Consider the following 19007-nt stretch of genomic DNA (forward strand, 5'->3'; position numbering starts at 1 on the left):
ATCATCTTTAGAAAGAGGACAGACCAGAAGACATCATTGCATGATGCAAAATGAGGCACACTAAGAAAGGCAAAGCCCTATGAAATCTAAAATAACATGTGCAAAGCTTTAGATACATACTACAGTAGTTTGAATGAAAAATGTCCTCCATAGATTTGGGCATTTGAATGGTAGGTCCTCAAATGGTGGTGCTCTCTGGGGGAGGTTTAGGAAGTGCAGACTTGCTGAAGGAAGGATGTCACCATAGTGGGCTTTGAAAACTTGTAGCTTTACCTATCTTCCAGTTCGCTCTCTCTCTGTTTCATGCTTATGTTTGAAGACATGAATCTCCAGCACTGTGCCTGCCACATGCTGCCATGCCCTCCCAACAAGATGGATTCTTATTATCTGGAACAATAAGCCCCAAATCAAGATTTCAGCTTGCTGCCATACCTTTATGGACTCCCACTCTGGAAGCACATGCCAAAATAAACTTTCTGCTCATGGTATATCTCCCCAGCAACAGGAACAAAACTAATAGAATCTTCCTCGGAAATTTAACCAAACTTGCAACAGAATCTTTGTTCTTTCTAAATGGAGAAGTATTTATAAAGGCAAAAGATCTAAAATAGGCAAAGTTTTCTTTCATAATTGCTTCGATCATAGTGTTTTATCACCACAAGAGAAGAGTAACTCATACATACATATATGAAGAAATATGCATGTGTATGTAGATATGACAGTAGACTTGGACAGGACTATGAGAGGAGGTGAAGATGTCTAAGGGGAGGGTGCTGGTGTGTGTGTGTGTGTGTGTGTTGGAAACAGAAGATGGCTACTTAGTAGGAAGGAGATCAGGAAAAGAGGTGAGGTGAGAACAGATATAGGGTGGGCAGGGGAGTGTTTAAGAATAAAACACAACAATGATGTCTTCTCTTTGGCTGGTGCTTGCATTTGCCACTGGAAGACACTTGCTAAAGCCATCTGTTCAACTCCAGTCTAGAGCCAGTGGTTGCTGAGGATTCTCAGCTCATTCACAGACCCAGGAAGAGCTGTGGATAACCAGACTATCTACTGAGTGTTAGGACGCAGAGTTACTTCCATGCTCTTCATGTGTGGAAACACACTGGAAGTCTCAAGATGGTCCAATACCGTTAAACTTCATTGATGTCGTTAAACACATCAATTAGCATATTGACAGCTCAGGTGCCAAACAGTCCCTCTATTTCTGAAATGAATCTTTGGTAAAGAGATTGTTTTCTTGAAAGTGGTGACTCAGTTGTATCTGGTGGCACAGACCTGTGATCCCAGTTCCTTGGCAGAAGGATTCAAAGTCTGAAGCCAGCATGGGCAGCTTGATGAGAACTCTACTCATTTTTTTTTTTTTTAAAAAGGTGCTTGGAGGGTTGCAGATGTAACTCAATGCTGGAGTGTTTGACTACTAAGTTCAAGGTTTTAGGTCTAATTTCCATTACTAAAACAAAAAGAAAAGAAGAAAAAAGTTTGCTAACTTGAATTTCTTTCTCCTAATATTGTACCTAGTATTCTGGTTAATTTTTATGTCAACTTGACACATGCTACAGTCATCTGGGAGAAGGAAATCTCAACTGAGAAAATGCCTCCATAAGAACTGGGTGTAAGGCATTCTCTTCATGATGGATGGGGGAGGCTATTGTGGGTGGTACCATTCCTGGTGGTATTGGCTTCTATAAGAAAGCAGGCTGAGAAAGCCATGATGAGCACTCCAGGAAACAGCACCCTTCCATGGCCTCAGCATCAGTTCCTGCTTCTAGGTTCCAGCCCTGCTTGAGTTCTTGTCCTGACTTCCTCCAATAATGGACTATGAACTGGAAGTATAAGCCAAATAAACCCTTTCTTCCCCAACTTGCTTTTGGTCATGGTGTTTCATTGCAGCCACAGAAACCCTAACTAAGACATCTAGTTACAGTATTGGTGGGTGGCCATGATGGATGGTGCATACATACAGGAGTGGGTAGCTCTAAAGCTTAGAGGTCATCAGACAGCAGCGTACTTGAAACACTTGAAGGTGTTTTGCTTTAAAGATATTTTTAAAGTCAAAGTTCATCCCATTTAAAGAAAGCTGATCACACTGCCAACTTCCTCGTCAGTGAGCTTTCCTACCTTTGTCTTTGAAAAATGCACCCACTCTGTGTTCACTGCCAAACTTGTTGCTGTAGTGTTTTTCATGACTCAGTGTGTCTTTGCACTGTTGTTGGGTCAGTAGTGATGCCCCTTGCACTGTTATTGGTAATTGTGTCTTCTTTTACTAAATTCATTATCAGGCTGGCTAGAGATTTATTACTTTTATTGATTTATTTTTTTATAAAATTCCAGTTAAAACAATTATACACATTAAATTTCTATTTTATTGATTTATTCTCTTAAGCTTATTATTTTACTTTCCCTGATTTCCTTCAGGGTTAGAAATCTCTCTTAAGTTCCACCCGAATGGACTAGACTTGAGTGCCTGTCACAGGACTCTGCACATCTCTTTTCTGAGGCCTGCTTCCTAGTGCTCATGGGAACAGTCTGGGCTGCTTCCCTCAGCTTCCTGTGGCTGAATAGCACCACTGCCCCATAGGGCTAGACTTCAGACAGACATGAGAGTTCAGAATGCAGGCTTATAAATGTTTAGTTTTAAAAATTACTACTTAAAATGTATAAACCACTCATGGTGAAGACCTCAGAGAACTTTACCTGTATGCAATGAAAACTTTTAAACAAGGACAATTATCAAGAGTGTGGGTCTGTGGAGCCCAGAAGAGGATGCTAGATCCCCTGAAGTCACTAGATGTGGGTGCTAGAAACCAAACTCTAGTCCTCTGCAAGAGCAGCAAGTGCTCTAAACCACTGAGCAATCGCTCCTGACCCTGAATATAGAATATTAAATCATTCTTGGGATATGCCAAAAGAAAACCAGAGTTCTCATTGTTACTGGAGATGTCTCTGTCTTCTATTGAGATACTCCCTGCATCCTTTGCCATCCTACCTGGACATCCAGGGCTAGGATCTCCTTGGGGTGACAAGGTGAGGACCCGGGTCATGTGCACTCCCTTTGCACAGGCAGCCTTCTCCTTGGTGATGAAAGAGAGCTTGTGCAGTAGCTTGAGACACTGAAGGTAGACTGAGCAGAGTTCTCCAGAGAACACCGCTGGACTGTGCCACACCTTTCCCAGACCCTGTTACCTATCCCTTCACTTGTAAGTTACCCTACAAAATAAACCTCCCTTTTAACTACATGGAGTGGCCTTAATAATTTCACCAATAACACATATATCACATATACACACAAATAGACCAAATGAACCAAACACACACACCAATACAAACTATGCCCCTGAGACATGCCCATGGCCCAATCTAATGGGGCATTTTTTTTCCACTGAGGTTCTTCTTCTCACGTGACCCATGTCAACTTGACAAAAAACTATTGAGCACAGTGTGTCTGTTTGTGTATTTATGTGTGTATGTGTACTTGTATGTGTCTGTCTGTATGTGTGCATGTACACATGTGTATCTGTGTATTTTGTATGTGTCTGTGTACCTGCCTGTGCATGTTTAGGTAGTTTGTGTGTATGTGTCTGTGTATGAGCATGTGTGGTTTTATGTCTGTGTATGTGTTTGATGCAGTTTTTATGCAGTTGTGGGCAGGTTTTATGGGTCTGTGTGTATGTATGTTTGTGTATATATTTATGTATGCTAGTATATGTGTGTGTGTATGTATGTATGCACGTTTAGGTGGAGTCATGTATGGGCAGGTGGTCCTGGGTTCTTTAAGAGAGCAGGCTGAGCAAGACATGAGGAGCAAGCAGTAAGCCGCTCCCTCCATGGCCTCTCGGTTCCTGCTTCATTTCCTGCCCTGACTCCCGGGAGGCTGAACTGTGAGCTTCTCCGTGAAATAAACCCACATCCCATGCCAAGTCTCCAGGCACAAGGATGTGTATTAAACTTTTAAGATTATAATCCCTGTTGCTGACAGTAGCTAAGCTCATCCAAACTGACTCCACATAAGCATCCAATACCAAACTGTTGGGTGTATGTTAAAAATGACACCACCGGTAGAGAAACTCCCTCAGGTGCGGAGGTCTGGAAAGTCATCAGCTTCTTTGAAAACCCATCTCAAATGTCAAGTGTCATGTAACTGCTTTGTTGAGCAGCCTCGTGAATCTTGAGCACCACAGACACTGCACTGACCCGGGAAGGTATCTGACTTGAGGTAGAGGATGCTCTTCTTCTCAAACCAGAAAGAGGAGTAGGCTCTGCAGCCTGGAAAAGGCGCAGTCGGTAGAGTGCTTGCCATGCATGTATGAGGACTTGAGTTTGGGCCTCAACACACGGATTCTAATCCAAGCTCCCAGGCGTGTACCTGTGCTCTCCACACTCGGGAGGTAGAGACAGGAGATTGCCTGGGACTTGCTGTCCAGCCACTGAGGCTGCATCCAAGAGAGCTACGTTCACACAGACCCTGTCTCAAAAGATAAGGTGGAGGGGGGGAGGGAGGGAGGGAGGGAGAGAGAGAGGGAGAGAGAGAGAGAGAGAGAGAGAGAGAGAGAGAGAGAGAGAGAGAGAAAGAGGAAGACACCAAACTCAGGTCTTCACATGCAAATGTGTAAGACAGGCTTCACAAGATGACTACTTCCAAGCTTTTTATCTGTTTCTAATTGTTGGAAGAAGAAATGTAATTAATGCAAGAGATAAGCTTGGATACACAATTAAGCACAGGATTCCTATGAAAGCCAAATCCAGCCAGGCACTCCTGGCCAATACCAAGCCAGGCCGCTCCTGCCTGAGCGCACCCTCCCACAACATGGAGACATGAACCCCGTCTTTTCCATCATGGGGATTTCTGCCCAGGGACCAATCTGTTAACACTAGAGACTTTCACAGACTCCTTGCTCTCCTGATTTGCTTCACATAGGAAGCAGCCCTGCACTGTCAGACAGATTTCCAAGGCTCAAATCACAAACAGGCTGAAGCAGGATAGGACTTGAGCAGATACCGACGTATCTTCCTCCTGAGATCCACATACACACAGAACCATTTCAGAGTTCTAGACAGAAGCCTGGGTTGGGAGAACATCCCTTTTGCCTAACTCTGAAGCCCTCCACTCCAGCAGCCAGCCACTTCACCGCATCTACTCTTCCCAAAGCCCACCTTGGAAGCCACAGGGAGAGTTTCCCTGAGGAACAAACAGGCGTGAGTCTGAAGATGATGGAAGGCATTTCATTTCTGTCCTTGGTAAGTGTGTACCTGGACAGACTTACAGCAGAAGGGAGAGAAAAACAGAATCCTGCTGGCACAGCAGGGGCACAGCTGGCCTAGATTCGGTGACAGGAGAGCTACAGACTTTGGAAAATCCTTTTAGACCTCTGGTCTCGCCCGCAGAAAGTGGCAATTGGACCAAGCTACCTTAAAGTCCCCTTCAAGGTTATGACTGTGACCTGGAAAGTAAGTCACTCAATGGAGGTTGGAGGATGGGGCATTTTTTTCTCAGATTTCATAGTCACTAAGATGGAAAGGTGACCTGAATAGTTGTTCTGTCTATAGTGACCGTCCTCAGTGTGACCTACTAAGCTGTTTCCACTCTCACAGTGACTCTCCCCATGGAGCATCAGGTGAGGATGGAGATGATATTCCTGTACCAGGTCTGGTACTCACACTGCAAGTGGAGATCAGCAGGAGCTGGGTAATCTGAGCTCTGTGACCCCAAGTGTGATGACACTATTGTTCTCCAGTCCATGTCACCCAGCTGTGTTGCAGACCCTTTAGCTGAGGTGAGCCGGGTCAGAGCGCTCACATTTGACTGCATCATTATCCACACATTGAGCAAAGGAAAACTCAAGTTTTGTTGCTGAACAAGAATGAGAAAAATAGCCTTGGAGGATAAATGAGGATTTGAATCTTCATTCGGTTCTGCTACCATGTGGCTCCAGGACCTAAAAAGTTATTGTGGCCAACCCAGCTTTTACTTTGTGTATAAAATTGAGGCAGATGGACCAATTTGTCCCCAATCTTATTTTACTAGCTGCAGAGAAAAAAAAAAAGCTCATAAAACTACAGCGGTAGTTTTCAGCTTAGATATGTATCTGGAGCCTCTTAAAGAGGGCCCCTTCACAAAGAGAGCTCTATTCTGAAATGGTTTTCTATAGAACCCATGGAAGCATGCCACTGATTGCTGGACTCAACTCTTGTTGAAATGAGTGGTGACCTTTGGACACCGCAGCTTAATGAGATGGCTCACCCTCCCCAGCTTGCATAGACCCTGGTCTAGGCAACCTCTTTCAGTACTGTGGAGGCCGATGACCCAGACAGTGGCAGGCTGTGTCTTGGTGGTAGATCACTGTACAGTGTCATAGCAACACTGTCTCTGGAAGGCAGGGTGGAGAGCGCTTGCTTGGGGGCAGGACCCCTCCTCAGAATAGCTGTTATCTGGTTATCCAACACCCACAGAGCTGCAGAGGGCAGATCCTCTCACCGGGGAGATCTGTTCTGAGGGAAGCCATTGTGATTGTGCAGGGGCTGAGGCATACAGAAGGCATACTGAGTCTTCACATCAAATGCCAGGAGGACACACAAATTGAAACCTCATGTGTGGGAAAGACTTGGTCAAATCTAGCTGCCACAAACCAGCCGGAACCAGTCAGTGATTCTTGTAAAGAATCTTAGGAGACAAATAAGGACCAAGAGAAGGAGAATTGGAGTCTAACAAAAGAGGAAGTGAATAAGCGTGCTACCACTTGGACTTTAACAAAATGTCCAGTTGTAAGTAACTGCTAATGAGCGTACCCTAAAGAAAAAAAGAATGTTAAGTATTGATGTAACTTTAGTACCAGTATGTTTTGGTGGAAGGCACCTTTTCATTTTGTAAAATTGATTTTTAATCAATACACAAAGGAAAAACTCCACAGACTGACAGATGTGATGTCTGACACAGATATTCAGTCTACAGAATTTAAATCAGGTTAAACGTACACTTTCCTCAGATATTTGTTGTTTCCTGACAGGGAGAAGTACAAGGTCCTTTCCTGTAGATTTATATATGTACTTTACTAGTGTCTGTAGCCAAACACTGTCACTGGCCAACTCAAAAAATTTACTTGGAGTTTAGTCACCAAATAAATGTTGAAAGTTCTACTATAGAAATAAGAACGTTTGCATGAATCCGAGTCATATCCCCAGAGAGTCTTGGGAAGCCCAATTTACAGAACACTGTTATATGCAAATTAAGATTTTTCTGATGGAAAGATAATTGGTCTTGAAAGAAGGTTGCAGATAAATATTTGTGTAAATCAGATTATGTCTTTGGTAGCAGAGCACTAAAGCAGCTAAACCTATGTGGACACCATAATTATTCAAAATCTGTCAATTTTATTTTCTCTAATTGATAAAAAAAACAGACTTTTAGCTCACATAATTTGCCACACTTGACAAAAAGAAATGACCTTCAATGAAGCCCTCCTTGGCCTGTCCACAGCATCTGACCATGAGTGGTGCGGGAAGCACCCTATTTGCTTCCCAGGTATGATATTAGCATATGTCCTTATGTTCATAACCTCAGAAGCTCATAGTCAAACCATAGCGGGCATTTGCTGAGAGCCAGGCACCCCACTGGCAAGGGTGAGTCCTCGAGTCTAGAGAACAAATCACTGTGCTCCCATAGAAATTCATTTAGACACATCTACTGTCCTCAATCAATACAATTAATAGCGAGGAACACATATTTATATTGGAGATGAGGAAAGTCAATTTGCTCTGAAGATTCCAGGGTCCCTGGGATATCAGCTCACTATTTATGCACGCTATCACCTTCCATCATAGTTAAGAAGTGGTTTCAGTGATTTCTCAGAATTTCTCATCTGATTTCTCATGTCAGGGGGGAGTCTAATTGGATTTTTAATCCTTGACTAATCATGCTACACATGGCATGCTGGGTTCAGGTGGGACCTGGAAAGTGCTTTCCACCAACCTCTTATTGTCAGGCAAGCTTGCATGTAACCTGAATCTGTAGAAAAACAGAGCAGTAAACCTTCGACTGTATAGACGTTACATGAAAACAATACTCTCCTTTCTTCACCAGGCGCCCAGCCCCTGCCTTTGAAGCAGCTTTGAAGTAATGGACCGCCATGGGCTATTTTCTTCTGGTTTCTATGTTTCAATACCAAGCTTGTCTGTCCTGTTTGTTTTCAGTTAATTGCCTCAAGATCTAATATGTTAGTGATGATGGGTGTCCCACACCAGTGACCTCTGCCAAAAGGAATATCATGTCGCACAGAAGCCAGAGGAGTAGCCCCACTGGGCTGAGGACGCTGTTTGGAGGGGCCGTAATTCCTGGTGTGGGGTCAGCAATGGCATCTGTGACTGAATTAGGCCCTGTAAGTGTCCACACAGGGAGGGCTTCCCTCGGAGACAGTGAGCAATAGAAACCCTTGTCACCAGCTTGCTCAGCTTCTCAGCCTTATTGAAAAGCAGTCACGGTGGCCTGGACTTGTCTTCCTCCACAGCCATCATTCTGTCCTCTTTCAGGGACCCATTACTGGGAAATTCGACTTTGATGAGAAGTGTAATCTGGTTGCTTCATCTTCCAGTGAAAACTCTCGCTGGAAGTTGTGTCTGATGCACTTCCCTCCTCCGGGCGACTGTGCCTAATAAAGGAAATAGATGGCATCGGGCGTCTCCATCCAGGGATGCTGAAAACACACCTTGGCTAACACCTGACCAGTGAAGAGCATTTCCATTCATGTGACATCTCTGTGCTTCCTCCGTAGCAGGGTAGGCTTACTAAGTCCTACCACACAAGCTAGGAGAAGGCAGCTATGGTCTATAGACCGAAATCAAAGCTCCAGGAGGGGCAGGCAGGCCAGTGCTGGGCTTCTGCAGGACCCCACATGTTATTAGTTCAGGAAACACATCTCCAGTTAATTTCTGAGAGACACCATGATAAATAGTGTGAACAGAAACCTGTTCTCCCGGAGTCCTGGAGGCCAGAGGTCAGAGATCCAGGTAGGCCTTGATGGTCTCTGAACCTCCCATTGACTCAATCTGGAGTGTCTTAGTGTCTGGTGCCCCTGGTGTTTTATGGCTGTGGCACACCCCTCTGGGGGCAGTTTTTGTCTTTACAAGGTCTTCTCTCTGCCACTAAGTCCTGTTTCCCTTCATTTCATAGGGCACCGTGTATGGAGTTAGGGGCACCTCAGTCCGCCCGTCCATCTCAATTTGATGACACGCAAACATGTGTTTCGAATCAGGTTGTACTCATAGGCACCGGGGATTACGACTTCAGTGTGTCTTTCCTGGGGACACTCTCGATCTCTGAACACCAAGCAGAAAAATCACTTACGCATTCTACAGTTTGAATCCCTGTGGTTCTCACTGAACACCCCACCCTGCTCCTGCCACCCTGTGAGTCACAGGCATGGTCCTTAGCCATGATGGCAGGGTGGTGGAAGGGAAAGTATGTAACCTCTAAGGGGTGGGGTCTTGTAGAAGGTGTAGTTCCTTGGAGGCACATCCAGAGGGGGACTCTGAGACACTCATTATCCTTCCTTTACTTTCTGGTTGTCATGGGGAGGGTAGTCTGCTCTATCACATGTTACCAGCCTGATATACTGCCTTACCACAGGCCGAAAAGGAACAATTTCAACCAGCCATAGATAGAGACTTCAGAGGCTATTAACCCCCACAAACCTCTCTTCTTTATAAGTTGGCTACCTCAGCTATTTTGTTATAGTAAGGGCAAACTGACTGACATCTGTGTCTCACATAAGCCCAGACATGTTCACATGACTGCGCTTCTTGTCCTTATCAGCCCTGCCTCTCTCCTCATTGGTACTTCTGCTCTGTGGTGGTATTATGTTCCCCAAAATATTGTGCACCCTAATAAACTTATCTGGGGCCAGAGAACAGAACAGTCACTAGATAGAGATAGAGGCCAGAAAATAGTGGCACATGCACCTTTAATCCTAACATTCCAGAAGCAGAGATCCGCCTGGGTTTCTGAGTTCAAGGCCACACTGGAAACAGATAGGCATGGTGACTCATGCCTTTAATCCCAGGAAGTGAGCCTTTAATCTCAGGAGTGATGGCAGAAAGCAGAAAGGTATATAAGGTGTGAGGACCAGAAACTAGAAGCATTTGGCTGGTTAAGCTTTTAGGCTTTTGAGACACAGTTATGTGAGATTCATTCTGGATGAGGACTGAGAGGCTTCCAGTCTGAGGAAACAGGATCAGCTGAGGAACTTGCAAGGTGAGGTGGCTGTGGCTTGTTCTGCTTCTCTGATCTTCCAGCATTCACCCCAATACCTGGCTCCAGGTTTGTTTTTATTAATAAGACCTGTTAAGATTCCTGCTACACTGCTCTATGTGTTTTGAGCTGGAGTTTCCTCTTTTGTTGGTTTCTCCAAGGTCTGCAAGAGTGTCAGGAGGACATGTTCATTCTTCCTGTATTTACATCTAATTAGATGTTGTCATGGACACCCAGAGTCTTCAGAGTCTCAGGACCAACTTACATTAACGGGTCTTCCTAGGCCCAGGAATTCCAATCACTGCTCTGAACCACTCCAAAGCCCCGTGTTTACTTAGAAGATGATACCGAGAGTGAGATAGAGGTAAGTGAGAGAACAGGGTCAGACGATATGGCGTTAAGTGAAACCCACAGAATCGTGGGGTAGCTTCTTCCTCAGGGAAACTAGACCTGCCATAACCCCCTGTCCAATATCTCTTTGCTCCTCCCCAGGAGCTCTCTGCTCTCTCTGCACACCCTCCTCTGACACCACACCCTTGCACTGGGCTCCACGGGGCTGTACCTGCCCATCCCCTGTACCCACATGGCTAAGGTCCAGCGTAGCCTGCCAAATGTTCGTCCTCAGGAGCCAAAGGAGAAAACCAAGTGCTTGTCAGCCTTCGAATGTCTATCCCCTGCTCTTCTTAAATGGGTGAAGACAGTTTTGTTTTTATTTTCTGAACACATTCATAACTTTTTTAGAAAAAGTAACTCCGTATAAGCATGGGGACCGGAGCCGGATGCCAGCACCAGGTGTGGCTGTGCCTGCTTCTGTGCCACAGCACCATGGGGGACGGGAGAGAGGACGATCACTGGGGCCCACGTCCACCAGCCTCGATCCTGGTTCAGTAAGAGACCCTGTATCAAAGGAATAAAGATAAGGGTGCTGGTCTGCCCTATATTCTCCTCTGGCCTGGTATACACATATACCACACACAGCCACACCATACCCATATAACACATTCACACCAATAAATAAGTAGAATTAAAAGCAACTTAATTATTGTCTTAGTCAGGCAATAAAGACAGTGACCAAAAGCAACTTGGGAAGGAAAGGGTTTATTTGGCTTGTACTTCTTGTTCCAAGTCCATAATCCAGGGAAATCAGGACAGAAACTCCAGACAGGAAACTGGAAGCAGGAACTGAAGCAGATTTCATAGAACAGTGCTTACTGTCTACCTCTCTCCTGACTTGCTCAGCTTGCTTTCTTATACAACTCAGGGCCAGTTGCCCGGGGCTGGCACCACCCACACTGAGATGAATCCTCCCAAAACAATCATTAATTTAAAAAAAAAATGCCCTGTAGACATGCTTTTGATTGAAGTTCCTCTTCCCAGATATGTCTAGGTTTGTGTCAAGTTGACAAAAGCCAACCATTACATATATGAATATAAAAAGAAAGATGTTCAACAGAGGGGGAGGTGTGGGAAGGATGAGGACTCAGCACTGTGGGTGGGGAAGCCTTCATGCAGAAGCTGTGAATCAATAAGAGTAGCCAAAGGCGGGCCCCAGAGGACCAGCAAGAAGAGATGAGCAAGAGGGAAGATGACCACAGTCCTCACTATGTGGTACCCAGCTGTCTTCATTCAGGGTCATGACATTCCTTTTACTCAAAAGTAGAGTTTAGTCTAGACTGCTTCTACAAAACACCAGGATCAAGAGGAGAGACCAAGAGAAAGTGTAAAATGCAACAAGAAAGTGTATCCTATTCCACTCAGCTTTTAAATAGGCTGGCAAAGTCTCTCACGTGGACTGGTAAGGATGGACATGCATGAGGGATAGGGGTTGGCTTGATGGAGAGAGGGCAAAAGACAGACCACATCTGGATGCTTACGTCTTTCATCCCCCAGAGAGGTCTCAGGCAGTCTGTTATTTTCACAAATTCATTTTTCAGTGAAGCCAATTGTGTTTGTTAGATTGAGCTTCATAGACACGAAGAGAAAGGTCATGTTTGGAGAAGAAGCAGGGAAACTGAGGCAGCTCAGGAGGCATTTGCCAAATAAAAGTTCAGTTTGCTGAGTCACAACTGGCTGAAACGTGTGTGTGTGTGTGTGTGTGTGTGTGTGTGTGTGTGTGTGTGTGTGTGCGCGTGCGCGCGCGCGCACATGCTGTGTAGCACAGCTCTGCAGTCTCAAGTTCTCATGACCTCTCAGCCAAGGTCAGGCAGCAGACCCAGGGATGAAACTGTGATTTGCTTTGGTCCACCTCCCAGACTTTCTCAAATCCATAATTCATCATTTCCCTCAGTCTCCTTGCTTATATGTAGAGGCAGACAGAGAGACAGATTTAAATACCCAAGTTTAATCTGACATGCTTACCAAACCCAATACAGGATCTTTACACAAAGGAATGCATTTAATGTTTTAGGGTGCTGACCACTAGTCAAGCATGCTACCTCTGAGTTGCACCCTGAGCTTCGGAAGCCATTTCTTTAATGTGAACTGTCACTCAGTTTATTTTGGAAAGAGACCTCCCTCCAGTTCAGAACTTAATTTTTGTTGCTTCATTTTAGGACAGAATTTTATGTGTTGCTCTATGCTTCGAGGACTTGGGGTCATCCCAGACTCCCAGGAGAAATCACAAACGAATGCCGAATGACCAGCTTGAGTTCTTGAAGACGTCTTCACCCCTTTCCTGATTGAGGTCATGTTTGCGGTTCCCTTTGTTTAAAATATGTCTAAGAATTCTACTGCAAAAATAAATGCTAAATTATTTATATATCCCAATTATTTATTATTATTTATGCAAAGCTTGTCACATTATGCATGCATAAGGGGATTAAATCGCCGTTAACCCGCAATGCCTTTAGGGGCATTCTCTGACGGGCCAAAGGTGGCATGTGGGTGTCGCCACCAGCAAACACATGCTAGAAGCCCACACATTGTTTACATACAGTGCACAGACAGTGGAAAGGAAAATACGGTGTCAGGAACGTGTCAACCAATGATGCTTATTCATGTGTGGCTCAATTTTATTATCGTGGCATTTAATAAGCAAAGCTCTGAGGGAAAGACCCATCCGGAAGGGAGTGCATTGTCACGTGGACATAAAAAGTGCCCATCAGCTGAAGTGAGAAACCGAAAGAAACAGATGAGCTACAGTTTAAAAAAAGTGATTTTTTCCCCAAGGCTGTGATTTTGTCAAATAATGATGACTTATTACAATCAAGAAATTGAGGTAAATCAGGGAATCGCCATGACATTGTGACTTGTCACGGAGCTTCCTGAGAGCATTCTGACTTTCAAGGCAAATTCAGGGAAGGTATTTTTTTTTTCCAAAATACGAGTGCATATAAATGAAGTTATTAGTGGCATTCATTTTTAATAGGAAGCCTAATGGAGGGCTTGCAAGACGACATAGCTCTGCTTTGATCCCATGAAGGAAGGTTTCCCAGTTCCTAGGGCAAAAATTATACTCAATATAATGATGCTAATAAAAAATGGCCTTTGCCGTTGAGTCTAAAGATGTGCACTGGGGTTTGCAGGGGGACACCGTGGTCTCAGAGCAGGGGCAGTCAGTGACCTCTCGGGTTTGTTGTGAATAGTAACTTGCCTTGCGTGCAAGGCTACGAACAGTTATGTCAGAGGAAGACTTGTGGCATCCGGTCCCAGCACTCTCTACTGCATTTCCTTGAGAAAGCATCCCTCACTGTGGTCGCACCTCTCTCTCTCTCTCTCTCTCTCTCTCTCTCTCTCTCTCTCTCTCTCTCTCTCTGGTGTCCTGCAAATCACACCTATCCTTATCCCATCCTCTGCAGTTTTGGGTGGATATACACACCACATCTGGCCTTTTATGAGTTAAGGAGGTTCTGAACCCAGGTCCTCCCACCTGTGCATCAAGGCTCCCCTTACCAGCCAGAGCCGTCTCCCGATCCCCATTGCTTTTCTTCTTTACCCTGATACCCCTGCCACCCAAGCACCTCCGTGGTTTTGTAATGCTTACTGCTCATGCTGGTTCTATTTGGAGAGCGTTTACTTGCCCATCTGCATTAGTTTTATGAACTCGTTGTTACCTAGGATCCACGAGTTTGTGAATGGGTTGTGTCGGTTCTAAGCACGGAGGAGAGCAATGTACCAGGATGCGGCACAGTGTGTGGTTCTACCTACTAGAACAGAAGTTGTGTCCTTGGCAGGATCTGAGGACAGCCTGTCTTCTGGTGTCTGCCAATTGGTCTCCTGGGCTAACATTGGGCCTGACCCACCTCTCTAGGCAGTCTTGTTAAATGACAAACAAGAACTCTCTTCCTGGTCATTAGCACTTAACTTCTCTCGGATTAACAATATCACCCTTTGTTTCTGCTTGAATTCTGTCTCGTTGGCTCTATCTTCAGACAATGGCTTCTCAGATACAGCAAAGCACAGTTTTTCTATACACAGCAGAAATATTCTAAGACCTGAGTGAACTATGAAACTAACAAGTATCGCAATAGGATATAATATCCTCATAAAATAGTTACTTGTATTGGATGTTTAAATGTCACATTAAGATCATCAACACATCGGCTGAACTTTAGAGATATTTATCCATGACTGCTGTCAACTCTTTTGTGGAGGCAATTGACTTCATGTCCCAACAATATATAACAATTTGATCAATATGTTTCTCTCAGTTGGCAAAATCAAGGCAGAATGGGGGACATTTTTGCACAGCCTGATCATGCTACTATGAAAGCAAAGGAAATGTCCTCATGTGCCATCAGGCAATGGGTCCAGTGCTTGACATGTGACTATCTTAAGGTTTCTGTTGCTGTGAAGAGACAGTATGACCACAGCAACTCTTACAAGAAAACATGTACTTGGGGCTGGCTTACAGTTCAGAAATTTAGTCTATTGTCACCATGGCAGGGAGCATGGCTAAATGCAGGCAGACATGGCTGGAGGAGAAACTGAGAGTTCTATGTCTGTATTGGTAGGCAGCAGAAAGAGCAGGTGTATTACTGGGTCTGGATTGAGCTTCTGAGACCTCAGAAAACACCCCCAGAGACACACTTCCTCCAACAAGGCCACACCTACCTCAACAAGGCCACACTTCCTAATAGTGCTACTCCCTATGAACTTATAGGCAGCTTTCATTTAAACCACCACAGTGGCCTAAATGGGCGCTACAGGCTAGACCTTGTGTCCTCCCTACTTTCTGGACACTAATGTCAGCTGAGTTCTTTGAAGTATGCTGATGTTGGGGTCCCAACCCCAGCAGTTCTTGGCAGATTTGTTGGCATGGGGTCTGAGGATTGGCTAATTGTGACAATAGGTCCAGTGAAGGTAGTTGTGATGCCACTGCTTGGTTCATTTTCCTTTGTGCATTTTAATAGGCTTATTGACAGGTTTATCTCTGGACTAACTACTGCCCTTGGTGATGCAGACAGAATTGCTATCAATGTGCAAGAAACAACACTTAACAGGAAGCCACAGGACACTTTTGGGAGAAGATGATGCCCAGCACAGAGCACAAAGCAGTGTAGATAGCTTTAAACAGGACGGTGACCTCAGAGGTCTCTGTGGAGCTTCCCGATGGCCCAGGCTGGGTCATCTTCTTCCCCCGCAGCTCTCTGTGCATGGCTGCTGTCTCTCATGAGGGCTGTTGGTCTCTGGTTGGCAAATTTCCAGAGAGCTCCAGAGTTTAAGATGAAATGGCTTGTCTATCCCAATTGAACAAGTGGCAGTTAATGGTTCATAGCAATACCGGGGACACATCTTGATACACAGTAGGGGTGGTTCTTTCGTGGTGCTCAGAACACCATGTGGTAGCATTTCCTTGTCATGGTGTAAGCGACTGAGGTCATTGGCTTCCAAATCTTCTCAACCCCAAAACTATGGCTAGCTAATACAGTGATCTCTGGACTTCAGTCCACACCAAGCTCATGCTCTGAGGGGGACCCTAATGCGTTGGAACCTGCTGAGAGCTCAGTGGTTGATATCAGGGCACCAGCGGGTAGATGCACACACCTCATCTGTGTGTTTAGTGACCACAGACATATAGAGGGGCTTCCTCTATGCCTTTCTTGGGTGAGTGCCCAGGCTTGCTTGTGCATGTGCACATGTGTGTACATCTGAGACATAGAGCTCTTACACAGGCAAGCTGGCCATGTACAACACAATTCCCCATGTGTCCTGTGCATATGTGCTCATGTGAATCCCAGCATGGAGTCATTTGAAAGGATAATTAGCACCAGGCACCTTCCCGGGGTCCTCAGAGGGCTGGTGTCCATCCTGTTTGTCACTGTTTCTCTCCTAATCCTTTCTAATGAGGGTTTGTGTTAACATGGATAAGCCCTTGTGGAGTGACTACTGGCTAGCTGAGCCCACGGAGGACACACCAGCCCAGTGTCAGTGCCCTTGGCTATGAGTCTGGGAGCTGGCAGATGGGCAGACTCCTTTCAGTCTCCACAATGGCTGCCATCTGGGGACACCCCTCCCCCAACTCTGTGACTCTATCTCAAGTTCTGGTCTTTCAAGGGTGTGTTTCTTGTTTGATTTCAATAGTTAGGAGATAGCTGGTGACATTCTGATTTGGAGGATGACCTGGAAGCAGATGCTTCTGGATAGAGTGATGCCACCCACTCTGTGGTGAGCCCTTATGACTGCCCAGATAAGTGTAGTGGACCTCCACTGCCCGCAGAACTGAAAAGTCTCTTTAGGGCCCAAGGCGGCACTATCTGGAATTGCTGGCAGATTTGGGCTCTGGAAGTTCTGGATTGGTGCTGGGTCCTGCCCACCCTCCCCTGTAGATCTTACTGACTGTTTCTACCAGGGTGTCACACACGGTGGCCAGGTGGCATGCTTCCTGTGAGCTATCACTCCCTAGAAATTAATGTAATTTGAGACCACGATGGAAAAAGAAAAACTAGAAACCAGCCATTATGATGTAATATAAAGCAACATGGAACCACCATACAACACACTTAAGTTCCTCTCTTCAGTTGGATCTCTATCTGCAACCAGAGCACCATTACTTCTTCTCATACCCAAGATGGACATTTTCGAAAAGCTCACCACAAATTCCTAATTCATCAAACTGGGATGCCATGATGTCACTAGTGTGGCCAAATGCCACCACTGCCCTGTCTCGTTGTAGGCTCTGTGACAACATCCTTGGACTTGGGGCTGGGAGGATCTAGAATCTTAGCTCTCACTCTATCCTAAGCCACTTCCAGCAAGGAAACATGTCAAGACTGTGCTCAAGAGGAACCGTAGAGCAGGTGGGTGGTACGTACTATCTCTGGGTTCCAGTTAGCTAAGGGAGTCCCTTGGACACCACAGAGGGTTAGTTCTTACTAATCTCAGCAGCCACCCAGTCCCAAACTGGGCAGTGTTTCAAAGGGGAGGCAGCATTCTGTGTAGGTTCTAGCCCAGCCTCGCCATCCCTATGTCTGAGGGATCTGAGGTTAGCTCAGCATGGAGCCTGGAGGCTGGGGTGTATCCCAGTTTGAAAAGCATCAATGTTTGAAGGTCTTGTACTAAAATAGAAAATCCTCCGGCACCAAGGAAGAACTTATGGATGAAAAAGGCTCTGTGAAGAGGAGGGTGACCTGGAGGTTAGATGTCTGCAACATGACCCCATTTGACAGCTTGCTAGTGGCTCCTCTGTGAGGTGGGGTTTCTTATTTGATAACCATCTGATCTCAGATGCCAGCCCAGAGCTGGTTCTATATGAGGGCTGTGCCCTTAGGCCTAAGAGCCCACCTTGCTCCTGAGATCTGATATGAGAGCTCCTGACAACTCAGTTCCTTGCCTAGGTCTGGTGACTACCTCCTCCCTCCTTCATGAGGTAACAGGATGCTTCTTGCTCTGGTTGGCAGAGCCTGAAGTCTTAGTGCTTCAGAATTGTGTGGAGTTATAGCAGGGACATTGCCATTTAAGTACGTGCTGTGGACTCAATCTCTTAGAAAAGTGAGTACCTGAGACTGGGAGAAGACCAGCTCAAGCCTTCTTCCTGGAAGGTCAAAGGTGTGGGAGGGAGCCTTGCCTGGCTTCAGGATGCTGTCTCTATACATGGCCTGTACACCCACAGGTGACTTCCATGAGCAGATCTAAAGAAAAGTAAACTCGTTTCCAGACCAGGGATGTTTTTATGCTTTGCTTGGTTCTGCTCATGTTTTGTGGGGTGTTGACAATGCACTAATTTCTCACAATGGGTTCAAGAATCCTGTCTTATTCATGCTAATGAATCACGTATCTCACTCAGTTGGAATGACACCCTGTGGTCTGGGGTGTATACCTGGAGTTGGGAGACCAGCCCTGGGCTCCAGATCTACTGAGAGAGCTAGGTGGTCACTACTCCAAATGATTCCGTGTAAGGACTGGCCCTCCCTTGCTCATTCATGGGAAATGGACTGGGGTGCAGGGGCTGCTTGCTTATTCATTTACTTCTCTTATTGCTGTGGCCAAATATCTGCCAACGAGCAACTTGAGGAAGGGAAGTAGGGTTTAGTTCGGGTGTCAGTCCAGTGGTTAGAGCCTGTCTTGTGAGGAAGGCGCTGTGGTAGAAGCAGCTCTTGGCTGTGGAGGCAGGAGTGTGAGGCTGTCTGACCTCCATGGGTATGTGAACTTCTTCACCAAGAAGCAGCGTTGGGACAGAAGATCAGATGGGTTATAAAACACAGGGCCGGTGGCCCAGAGACCCTCTTCCTCCTGCCAAGCTTTACCTCCTGAGAGTTCTACCACCTTGCAAAGAGCAACACCAGGGGGCCAAGTGCTCAAACTCCCGAGCCCGTGGGGGACACCACGT

The sequence above is a fragment of the Peromyscus maniculatus genome, chromosome 15 (assembly GCF_049852395.1).
Source record: "Peromyscus maniculatus bairdii isolate BWxNUB_F1_BW_parent chromosome 15, HU_Pman_BW_mat_3.1, whole genome shotgun sequence".
NCBI lineage: Eukaryota > Metazoa > Chordata > Mammalia > Rodentia > Cricetidae > Peromyscus > Peromyscus maniculatus.